The sequence below is a fragment of the Falco rusticolus genome, chromosome 1 (assembly GCF_015220075.1).
Source record: "Falco rusticolus isolate bFalRus1 chromosome 1, bFalRus1.pri, whole genome shotgun sequence".
Classification (NCBI taxonomy): Eukaryota; Metazoa; Chordata; class Aves; order Falconiformes; family Falconidae; genus Falco; species Falco rusticolus.
The window spans coordinates 123,032,193-123,044,432 of NC_051187.1; the positions used below are offsets into that span (position 1 = coordinate 123,032,193).

A 12,240-nucleotide genomic window follows, 5' to 3' on the forward strand; every position below is an offset into this window, starting at 1 on the left:
ATATCTGCAGAAAAGTTCTTGAGCTTGTGACTGACTTGCCAGATGATCTCCTGCTCCCTAGGTCACAGCGTGTTCACGTCACACGCACCATCTCCCTGAGATCAGTTTGCAAGCCCTGTGCCAGCTCAGTCATCTTGAAGCCAGCGCATCCATAATCTTTCTATACACTTCTGCCTTGACCTACATTGGCCACTATCTGGTGCTTCCCAGCGACACTGAAGAAGAAAAAACTGACTATATCAAACTGTGGAATTTAGAAACCAGAAGGGCAGATATTTTTTTTTGTAAGCTTAAATGCACTTTTCATGTTGAAAAGTGACTGCTAGATGTGGTATTTATAAAAATAACCAAGGGTTTGGATCGTGAATATTTGCATGAAAACTACTCAGAAATGATCAGCACCGTAAGGATTACTTACTGAATATGTTCTATAGTCGCTAAAAATTCATGTACTCATTTTGCCAGTCCCTTCCGCTAAAAATTAACACTTACCAAAGAAAATACTGTGAAATATTCTAGCGTTTCTTCAATAGGTAGGAACCAAAGTATAGTATCAAGGTTTGCTGCTTAAAATACCTAAATATCTATCAAATTTTCTATAAGTGTGGAAAATACAAATTTTTTAATGAATTAATTACATACGCAACAATTAGAAAGCAGAGCTGGAAGTCCATTTAGGAGATCAATTATTTCAACAGTACTGAAATTTATTATTATTGGGCCTGTCTTTCTACTGTAGTAGGATAGGCCCTTCATATATCCCAACATCCCTATTTTCACTTCCAGAAATCGGTGGTACTTCTGTACAACAGCTAGAATCCTGTCCCTGGGTAGCTGTGTTCTGCAGCCGTCACCTGAATCGCCAGGTATCATTAAAACCTTCCTCTCCCTGATCCTAGTCTCAATGCCCTGGGTGATTGGGCCATTCATCACATCCTGTGCTTTTAAACGTGCCTGAGTTGTGGATCCGGATTTTGCTGGGAAGAGAACAGTCAGCTTTCCCCATGGACTTCGTGCATCTGTGGTAGCATAACCTTCAACTCAGTTCAGCTCACTTTTGCCAGGGGAACGCACAGAACATGCAACGAGTGTCCACCCCGCTGGCCACCGGCGATGCTCAGCGTGTGCCCTTAGGTAGGGTGGATCTGATGGCTCTGCTCTCCCTCCTGTCCTGCTGGCTGAGAGTAAATACTACACTCTTCAAACGATTTTCAGAAAGAACTTTCAGGAGAAAAGGTAGGAAGAAGGAAAAATCTCAGATTAAATTCTCCTAGAGCTTTGTCTGAGCCTCCAAGGATATGTCAGTGCCTTCCCACAGCTCAAGAACTGCTGATCCAATCCATTTCCCCTGCCCAAGGGCAGGATCAGTTATAATTAAACTGATGCTGACATGATTGTCTAGCCTGTCTTGTAGCATCTTCATCACCGGAGATCTTTACTTTCCAAAGTAATATATTCCAGGGCTTCACTGTCATTACGGTTGGACAGTTCTTTTTTTTGTTTTGTTTTCTCCCTAGTGTCTTATTTAAACTTTCAGTGCTCCATCTGAAGGACATTAATGATTGTCCTTTTCACTTAGACAGATTGTCCCTTTCCTCTTGGAAGCAAAAACTTTCGCATTACTGAGGACTACTGACTTCAGTCCTTTTGTTTCTAGGCTTTGTTCTATTTTTCATTAGAAGTCATTGTCTTCTACACTTCTTCTCTACCTTGTAACTTATTTGAACTCCCTCCACCCTTAAGTGTGGTGTCCAAAACTGAATAGCATATAATAATTTAGCAGGTCTTAAACCAGCATCCCTATCTGTTCGTCTCACAAGATGTGGGGTTTTTTTGCAACGGCACAGAATTAGTGACATGATACTCTCTTCAAATCCTAGGGGGGGTTTATTGTCATTAATTATCGTACTAAAATAATCATTACAGTCCTATTCATTAAGACTAATGTCAAATTAAAAGCAGAGGTGTTTATCTGACAAATACTTAAAATTACTATTTTTTTTTTTACATTTTAGGTTTAAAAATTATTGAAAAATGAGCCATATGTGTACTGCTTGGCAGTTACAGATGATGCCAGTAGAATCGGGTTTGGAGTCATGATGGAAAGATGGGTAAACTCCTGAATATGTTCCTCTTTTGTTATTACATGAATGTAATACTCCACAATCATGAAGTCCCTCTACCGAATCACTTACTCAGAAAGGAAAAAGGAGGAAGCTGGCTAATGCTGATAAGGTAACCATGAAATGCAAAGAGTAAGTTAAGAGATTTTGTGCTTCTGCTGGTAAGTCAAGGATTTATAATGTTTGTCAAAATTACTTGGAGTTATATTTTCAAACAAAATGCCTCATACATCATTTTTTTCCACCCACTTGCATCCTTTCACTAAGTATGATAAAACTACGGTTGGACATCTTTGCCAGGTTTTTGCTGCCTTAAGAAATAAGACAAATGACAGATAACCGATGGTTTAGAATGGCAGATATATTAGTTTCTGCTTACATGTTCTGATCTTCTTAACTGGAAATGAGCAGGAATGCTGAGCAGTCATTAGTAAAAGAGTTGCATGATTCGTTTGAGATTCAGCTTTCTCACGTGTCATCTTTATTAAGCAGCACTTTCTTGACATGGGACTCAGGTTTTAAGTATGACTATTTGTGAATGGCCCACTCTTTTTCCCGGCTGAAGTAGATGATGACCATTCCACTCGAGTAGAATGGGTCGCCAATCACAGTGACACAAACCACACAGGGAGACTCTAGGCTGAAGAAGGTACAATTCAGAAGCACAAGCATCAAACAAAATAAAGGGATCTAGGGAAAATTTAGTCACGAAGGCAGCCAGCCATCCCCAACCACCCTGTGAGATTCCAGTATAAGGTGACAGGATTCCAGTGTCTGTATAAGTACAAAAATAAGACTTAGAAGATTCTAAGGCTTGCACGACCAAGAGCAGCTCTGCTTGCCACTTATTTAGAGCTGTTTGAAGTCCAGTCAGCCTCTGTAGTTGTGCTGCGTCATGGTTTTTCCAAGACTAACAGCATACGTGGTGATCTCTAACGGGTTTTATTTAAGGTTTAAACAGAGATCTGCTTGAACGGATACACTGACATAAAACTATGCCAAAGCTATTATACAGTCTGTTTTAATGGAGTTGTTTAGATCGGCACCATCTTCAACTGAAACTCATAATACCTCTGTTAAGTAGTGTATCTTCCTACTGGCTCAAAAAGCATGGCAGAAATAGCAATACCACAGTTACTGCTTCAGTTACTTCCCATGGATCGTTAAGAACCCTGATCCAGCAGATCAGCCATAGTTTTGAGCCTTGAGTTAGACGACTGTAACTAGGGATACCTTAGATGCTTTCAATTGATGCACTTAAAACCTTCAGTAGAAACTTGGGTATTATTTTGCTGAAAACACAAGCAGTATCTTACAGGAATGAGGTTAGTGCCACCTCATTAGTCAGCGTTTGCATGACTGGCTTTAGAGCAGGAGCTTGTACCCAGTGTCGCTCCTCAGTTTTGCTATGCAAGGCAAAACCAAACAGTTTCAACCTCATTATGTAGTCATGGCTTTTCCAAATTTTTTTTTAATAGAGGCAGCTTTTGAAGAGAGACAGAACCTGCTTTGTGCAGATTCCCTATTTTGCCAAACCCCCAACTGAAAATTGCAGCTTGGTCTTATCAGTTATTCAGGCTGTTGAATAGGAGATGAAGCATCTGCTGAAGAGAGTGTTTGCACAACACCTTTGGAGGAACGGGCAGAGAGGAAAGGCACAAGCTGTTAGAAAATAGTACCAGTGGCAAAATAAAAGGTGGTTGAAAGCACAGTCAGCCTGAAGACCTTTGCTTCAGCTACACAGAATTGAATGGAAGTATGTCATTTTTGTATTCATCAGATAATTCCATTTAAAAGCCACGCTTAATTTAGTGAGAAGGAAAACTAGGACTATAATCTGGGCATATTTTACATATCTTTATGTGCAGATTTAGTTCAGCCATAAGGCTCAGGAAGGAGCTTAACAAATGATCTGTTGTTTCGGCAAGCATACTAACATGATCTTAATTTAATAACAACTTTTTCCCTAATGAGTTTTTTGAATAAACTTCTGTCTCAAAGACAGAATTCCTGTATTCCAAAATACCAGGATTGAATTGTTGGGTTTTTTTAATGATTCATCCAGAGACAGAACAGATGCAGAAATGTTTCTGGTTACAGTCAGGATGTTCCTTCTGTGAAGGAGACTTGCATGATTGGAATTATTAAGGGAAGTTTTAAATGTCTCTCCACTTCATTTAATTTTCATAAGTTTTAACAGGCTTTTACAGTAGGCAGTTACTGAAGCCGCAGTTCAGTCACTCTGGTGCACTCCACAAAGTCAAGCCTTTGAAATCCGTGGGTGCTTTCTTCTCTGCTGTTGTACCTCATGCCAGCAAGTACAGATGAGAAGTTATTAAATACAAGAGAGAGGCGTTAGGAAAAAAAATTTATTAAATACGAGACTTATGTCTGACCTGCTTCCCCCAAACCACTTCTCTCTCTGTGGCAAGAGTCACAAGCGTGTGGCAAAACATTCAGGATTTCTTTAAAGAAAAATTTAAATACTTAATATGTCATTTTTCAAGGAAGCATCATATTTTATCCTTTAGCATGTTTCAAAAGTGCATAGCATGTTTACAGAAAGACAAGTCTTGTGGCTTGTAAAGCTTCACCAGCTAATGCATTAAGTACAATCCCCACAGCATGCAGGGCCGGGCCAACTGCTGCACGGGCGTAAGAATGAACACACGCTCTGTTAACTTACCTAATCTGATTACTTGATCAGGTGAGGTAAGATCTGTTAACTTACCTCGTATCTGGGAGTGGGGAGGTATGTCTTCTGAAGTCGGGTTTAAAACAGCTCTGGTATGATAACCACAAATTTTATTGCAACATTCTTTACATAAAATCACCCAGAAGTAAACCTTTGTGGTTTACTACAAATAGCATGAGAGGGGAAAGACTCAAAACTATTCTCACCTTCTATTGCTGAATAAAATGTAATCATAACATGGATTAATTTGCCACTCCAGTGTATACTATCATTAGATTAGATTACTGCATTGAAAAATCATAACCAAAGTATGCATTTTTATTTAGAAAATGCTCAATGCTATGGTTCTGTATGATTTAAATTATTACCAACATTTCCAAGTTTTATAAAATTAATATGAAGAGTGCACCGATGCAAATTCCAGCAATCTGACACTCAGAAATCCAAGTAATTTACCATTTTCTAAACATCTCTAAAACTCTCCTAAAAGCCATTTAATAGCGAGATTATCTTGCATCTCATGTTCCAGCTCTACTAGTTAACTTACACAACTCAGTATGTTCAACTAACAATTCAATTGCTTGTTAGCATGTCGGTATTACACCTTTGGGAAAAAAATATATTTAGTTTCTTTCTTCTAGGATTTACTATCTATATGTATTTGAGTATGTTTTTGTTATTTGTTCACAGGATAAAAGTTTGGGATCCATTTGAACACCAGCATACCATTACTCCAGGTTATGAAGGCATACGTCACCCGCAAACTCCAGCTGCTGGAGGAAAGGGCAAAAGCAGTCCTACTTGCAGGTCTGTAAAACCAATTATTATTCTGGTAATGCTTCTACAATTCTATTTCTCATCCTTCTCCAGTAATAGATGGCACATTACCATTAAACATTTACAAGGCAAAATTTCCAAGTAGGCACTCATGTAGGTATATAGTGGGCTGTAACTCTAGTATGGTTTTGATGTTATCTTAGTTTTATTTTTTATTTGAGGAATGATAGGTACTTTCTCCTTTTAAATGGGATATTGGGAACTTAAACTTTGCTAACTGATGAGGTCAAAAGGAGCCCCAGAATAATTCTGTGGGTGTCCAGTAGCAGCCGACAGACTAGGGGGCATGCAGCCCCACCTTTGGCCATGCACTGGACAGCGGGATCAACGATCCCAGTTAGCAATCCCTCCCTGTCTTGGGCACCAGGCATGGGTAAAGCGCCCCTCAGGCAACAATTAAAGGCATTCTTCAAGGCCTGAAAAGCACATAGTCCAGAAAGGAGAGGGTCAAAAATAGTCAAAGAGCAAGAAAGCAGAACTAAGGAAATAACAGTACCAGATAGCCTTCATGCAAATAGCTGAAATTTGTTTACCACAGGTTCCCTTTATTCTAGGCTTTCAGTCTTATATGCATTTCCACCACTCAAAATAATAACCAGCGAGAAAGCAGGATCTCCATACAAGCCTGAAAGGGACACATAGCTTTCGTGGCACAAGTATGAATGCTGGGGCACCTGTGGGCAAATGAATTAATTGCAAAACCTCTGTCCATCTCTCTCCTCTCTCCTTAAAATAAACAAACCAACCGATAGCGTTCCTCCACTGCCAGCAAACGCAGCTCCTGTGGTAACCTCACACAGTACCTGTCTGGGCTGCTGTCTCCCAGATGAACCCTGCTCTATTCCTCACTAGAAGGTTACAGTTGCAAGTAAATTGCAGTCTTTTTCCCCAAAAGCATGAAACAGATTTACGCACCTCGAAGTTGTCAGATTTTTAAATTCATACTGCATATAATTGCGTAGCATCCAGTTTGCCTCCCACAAAAAAACCTCTGCCTCACTGAGACCGTGCAGGGGCAAAATGAAGTTTGGTGTGGTATCTATAAGCCTACCATTTCCTAGCCTGACTGGTGACCTAAATAAAACTTTCAGTATTAGGTTTTTCCAAGATGTAATTTATACTATGGCTGTCAGGAGTTAAGATAGCAGTTGCCATGGAGCTTTAATCTTTTTTTAGGCTTTAGTCAAAGGAAGCTGGAAATCTGTATGCTGGGTAGAACCCTGCTCAACAGAATTATATTTAAATTGGGACAGGATTTTATCCTAATTTCTCTACTGAAAGTTATTCTCAAAGGTTCTAGAATTCTTTTTATTTTATTCTGTTTCTCAGCAGGAGATTAAAGTTTCCTTTTAGGCTTCTTAAATCACACTACATTCAACCACAGAAGCACCCAAGTTACTTCCCCTCCACTCCTCCAACTATAAACTGTAACTTTCTACTAGTCTTAGTAGAAACGTGCGCAGCTAATCACTGTAGTGAAACTCATTCACTAGTTTTTCCATTTTCAGTGGAGGTATTCCGTAAGTATGCAGAAGCGAAACTTTGGGGAGGATTTTATTTTCTATGTGCCCACTAAGCACTAATCCCCCTACGCTGGAAAACAGGCCTTTGGAACAGGAGAAGTAATTACACTTTGAATCTGTGTGTATGCTACTTATAACCTACTTGACGTATATTTCAGGAAAAAAAGCAGCATGCAACTCGTGAAGTGCATCCCCAAGTACAAAATTGGCCATGCTATAGTGAGTGATGTTCTGCTAGAACACAGCTGCAGCACAACAGAGATGCAGTCCAGTGTAATACTTGCCGTTAAAACATTGCTGACTTAAAATTGAAGTGGCCCTACCAGGTAAACCAAAGGAAAGCAGAAATAGCTGGGGAAAAAAATTGCAAAATTTGTCAAAATAAGCCTTTAGAACAACTGCCCTACCCCGACCAAAAATTAGAAAGGGTTCAGATGCAATATGAGCTTGATCGTAAGAGGCGACTTGGATTCGAAGGCAAATGACAGCTTCGTTTAATGAAAAATTTGGTAGAATTTTCACTAAATAGAACTGTTTACTGGCCAGCTGTAGTGGAAATCCATAATCCTAGAGTTGTTCCAAAGACTGCAGGGTAATCAGGAAATTGGCACAAGAGAGGATTTAAAACTATTTCAAATCTTTTGTGGCATGTATTATAAAAAAGGCATGATAACAGTAAAAAATAAACATCTTTTTCTTTCTAAGATGTCCAAGTCTGTGGGACTTGAACACTTGCACAGTAGCATCTGGTTTTACCACTGACAGTCAAATGTCTTGCCTAACTAGCACTGGACAGAAAAACTATTCTTGTGGGTTTGAGTGACAGCCCTGCTCATCTCGAGAGGCTGTCCAGCTGTCCCTTCCACTGAAAAAACACTTCTTTGCAAGGTATCTGCTAGCAGCCAGGAAGAACCTAAAGAAAACTGTACTGTCTGAAAATGAAAGAAACAAGGAGCATCTCCAATCTCTTGAAGACAGCTATTCAGAGATGGAATTGTTCACTGTGCAAAGCTATGCACCTGTGAATAGGATTCAGAAAGCCGTGACGGTCAAGGATTCTGCTTGAAGTAGCTCAAAAGAACTTTTGAGAAGTGAGGTGAATAAGCTAAGAAGTGCCTGGCTTCAAGAACAGATGCTTTACTTTGAATTGCAGGGAGATACCCGTCTCCCTTCAAGGTTTTCAGCCTTTCTTGAGTTAGGCTCCTATAGGAAACTTTCACAAAACAGCAAATGTTACTACTTCCCTAACCTCATCTGACTGGTCTAGCGCAGACCTTCCCAACACACATCTCGGTTAATTTGTTGGGTCTGTGGCATTCCACAGGTCAAACCACACTTGGCCTGCCTCAAGTCTCCTCTGCAGACAGCCAGGGTTGCTAGCCCTAACAAAGATAAATATGCTGCTTCTAAACTGTAGCCTTAACAAGTTGCTTTTCCTTTGCCCACAATAGATTTCTTGGCTGAGACCGAGTAGACAGGCTGTCTTTCAGGACTAATACATCTGCCATTTGAGTTTAAAGCAGGCTTCAGCAACAGCCACCACAATAGCATTAGCTTTGAAATACGCAACAGAACAACTTCAGACATATTACCTGATGTGATAAAGTACCTTTGCGATTTGCAGGAGCTTTTATCACTGCTCTGTTAGATTCAGGTATATAGGGGGGGGGAGGGAAGTATTTAAAGCAAGTTGGGCTTTTATATGAAACCTGCACTACTTTTTCCAGTTAGAGGTGCCAATGTCAAAGACTTGCAGAGCTACAGGAGATAAGACCTCTTAGTAAAAGAAATATATGTGCAGATAAGAGGGAGAAAGAACTCTAAGCCCTTAACTTGCTGGTGTGGCAATCGCTGTGGTTTTGTCCCTTTAGACTGGCTGGGTTTTACAGGAGACTGAACAGGGTGCAGTTCAGCACAGCTGAGTAAAGAATAAAAACCCAGATTAAGACTTTTAAGAATCAGATCTGTTTGCAGTCAGAAATGGTAGAAGCCACAGAAGTGCCAAACTGCTAATTTTAAAGAATTAAATCAGACAAGCTGTAGTAGTTTCCTTCAAGCTGAAGTTAGAGGCTTTTAAATGAAGGGGGGGAAAAATATCTTCAGAGTTAAAAAATAATACCTTCTTTACAAAGGCCCACTTCAGTGTTAAAAGAACATCCAAAATGGAAAATCCTTAGGTAAATTCAGGCAAGAATGGGGCATTTCACTTATTGTTCTGTACCAGTTTCAAGACTTGTCAGTACCACATTACCATTTCTGGATGTATAGATTAGTTAATGCTTAGCAGGGAAATACAGTTAAAACTAGTTTAGATACAGAGGTATTATCACTGTGCTTTTTAGCAATGAACAGGTATGAATGTACAACAGCATGCAGAAGACTACACTACAAGAATTTGTACCTATCATGGCCGGTAATTAACTGTATTTGGATTCACGCAGCTTACACAACAGAATAAAAAGTAACACACGGCAACTGGAGGAAACCTGTATTAATCTTGTGTACTATTCCTGAGCTGGCAGAATTCCAGAGTCCAAAAGAAATGCATCAACTACTGGGAGGTAGCAAGATGGCTTTTCGTACGTATACACAAATATTATTAAATTGCTCATTTTGCTTTCAAAACAGTACGGTTTCTATTAGGTGTATTTTTTGTTTTGCTTTAAAGGTTGGTTTGATTAAATGATTAATTTGTCAAGATTAATCAAAGTGGCCCACGGGACAATAATCAAAAACCACTCTTGATGTGATACCATTCCTTTTAAATAGTTTGTGGGGACCTTCTGCTACTGGTGAACTTGCGTTACTTCAAAACTGAAATGCAAAAAGCAAGAACAAGTGCACCATACTTTCAGATGCTTCAAGAAAACAAAATGTAACCTACGCTGAATTAGGATGTTCCCAAGCAGTAAGCAAAGAAGCAGTTCCTGTGTAGTTACATGTACTTCTATCAACTTCCAAAGTGTTTATTGCCAGATATTTATGTTACTTAGACTTACTTCATGACACCTTCAAAACACATATTGGCTGAACTGGTTTAACAGTGTTTACTTTTCATTTTTACCTCACTAGTGAGGTTCATCCTTTTAAGAAATGGAACTCAACATTAAGTAGCAATGTTAAGAGTTCTCTACTTACCTTTCTGATTTCATACTAACATCTTATGCGCGTCTTCAGCAATTACCATTGATCTATGAAAATGGATGCAAAACCACAAAATCTGGGTTTGGTCAAAAAAAAGGTGGTGAAATGCTAAATACCAGGTAACATCAGATCTTTTCTCATGTAAGTTTTTGCAACAAATTAGCCAGGGTATTTAAAAGAGAGAATTTTAGAGGCACCCATGAATATTTGGGGCACGCTGCTAACCTGCTTATGAACAATTATTTCTGCATTTGAGCCATTTTATGTATTAGGCAAGCAAGTGCCATCTCCCCAGCAATATTTTCACTGAAAACCTTAGGAATTCATATTCCCTACCAGAAGAGACATTAGCATAAAAAAAAAAGCATCCCTGCATTAGAGATATTTATCTGGACCACTCAGAATATAAAATTTTCTTTCTGTAACCACAACATATACGTCCTACTTTAGCAATTACTCCAGATGAACAATTATGTAAGGCTCCCAGCTTTCTCTCTGCCTTGGAAAAAAATACTCTTGATTTAGCCAGTAGAAACTCAAGCATACTTTTCAAGATAAATTAGTAATACTAACAGTTACAATTTCTCTTGTACTTTGTTCAGCAACTTTGGTGTTTAAGAGATGTTTGGTTTTAATACTAGGGAGCATTGCCATTTTAGGTAGATATCAGATGTTGATACAATCCCCAGCCCGAGGCTACCAACCAGTCTTTCCAAGAAGGAAATTTAAGAGTCATTAAGCTGTAACAAACAGAAAAAGGAGAAAAATACACAGAAGACCGCTTATAACACTTGTCTCCAACATGTGAGCTGGCCTGGTTATTCTCCACCAGTAGCCATGATCCAGCCCCCTCAAGAAAGCAATTTTTGCAACCTCAGATTAGCTACTCGGCCTGAAAAGCAAGACAGGCCCTTGGCACAAGGTTCACCTTCTCTCCTACCCTGCTGATGGTCAGGGCCCTTACAGCAGTTTCCTGCACGAGTTGTTTACTTACTGCGGTCCAGGTCTCCCCAGTGGAGCTAGTCCACTTACACCTACAATTTTAGAGCAAAAATTCAAACCACTGGCTTTACATTCGTCTGCCATATGTTAACTAGCATTACTTGCAAATGCTAAGTCCTGTTAAGGAATTGGATCATAACTGTGGGAACAGGCTCAGTATTTTACATGGCTTATAACTGTGCATCGATTCATACCATCTGGCCCCAGAGCACCCAGGCTTTCTTTACCCCACGTGCAGTGCATTCAGCCCTCCAGCCCCGGGGCATCACAGCCCTCTAGTGGGGATGGCAGGAGGGAATTTGGGTGGCATTCATCCATTGTGGCTTGCTTTTTGCTCATCTGCCTTCTGGGCTGCTCTCAACTCAGCACACCTGCTTTTCAGTCAGGCTCGGCCCTGTCAAGGGAGACCATAGCAGCAAAGAGCAGAGACCTGTGGGGACTTCTGAGCACCTGCAGCCCACCAAGAGGTAACCCCCCCCACCCAGCACTGCAGAGCTGCTCTGTCTGCCTTGCCAAGCCCACCAGGACACAGGCAGTCTCAAGGAAGAACATTACTGAGCAGGACCCCTAAGTGCAAGCTTTGGTTCACCACTCCTCCATCAGCATCTCCCATTGCAAAGGAACAGGTACAGCTAGTTTCATCTTTCCCCCCCCCCCACCTCCTTTAAAGCGTGGGGGTGAGGAAGTTTTACTTTTACTTACGACCCAAGTAATATTTAGATACTACTGGCTTACTCCAAGACAACGCTGTTACATAGCCAGTCAGAAACCAGCTGGGATTTATCTAATTGCTCTGCACCAGTCATGCTCATGTTTTGGGGATTTTTTATCTATCAAAACTTTCACTGAAAGCTTTTGCTTTCAGGCTTTTTGAATAATTGCCCAAGTCCAAGAACTGTGCCTAAAGCCCAGTGTG

At 40.2% G+C, this 12,240-nt stretch overlaps 1 protein-coding gene across 1 annotated transcript in view; it reads left to right on the top strand.

The window, feature by feature from the left end:
• Nucleotides 1-9,805, top strand: part of RWDD4 (RWD domain containing 4) — a 42,265-nt gene extending 32,460 nt beyond the window's left edge. Inside the window, exons 17-19 of the transcript XR_005106082.1 lie at nucleotides 900-1,236; nucleotides 2,016-2,111; nucleotides 5,509-9,805. The gene's annotated coding sequence lies outside the window, so the exon portion shown is untranslated. The remainder of the gene's footprint in view (nucleotides 1-899; nucleotides 1,237-2,015; nucleotides 2,112-5,508) is intronic.
• The last annotated feature ends 2,435 nt before the right edge of the window (nucleotides 9,806-12,240 follow it).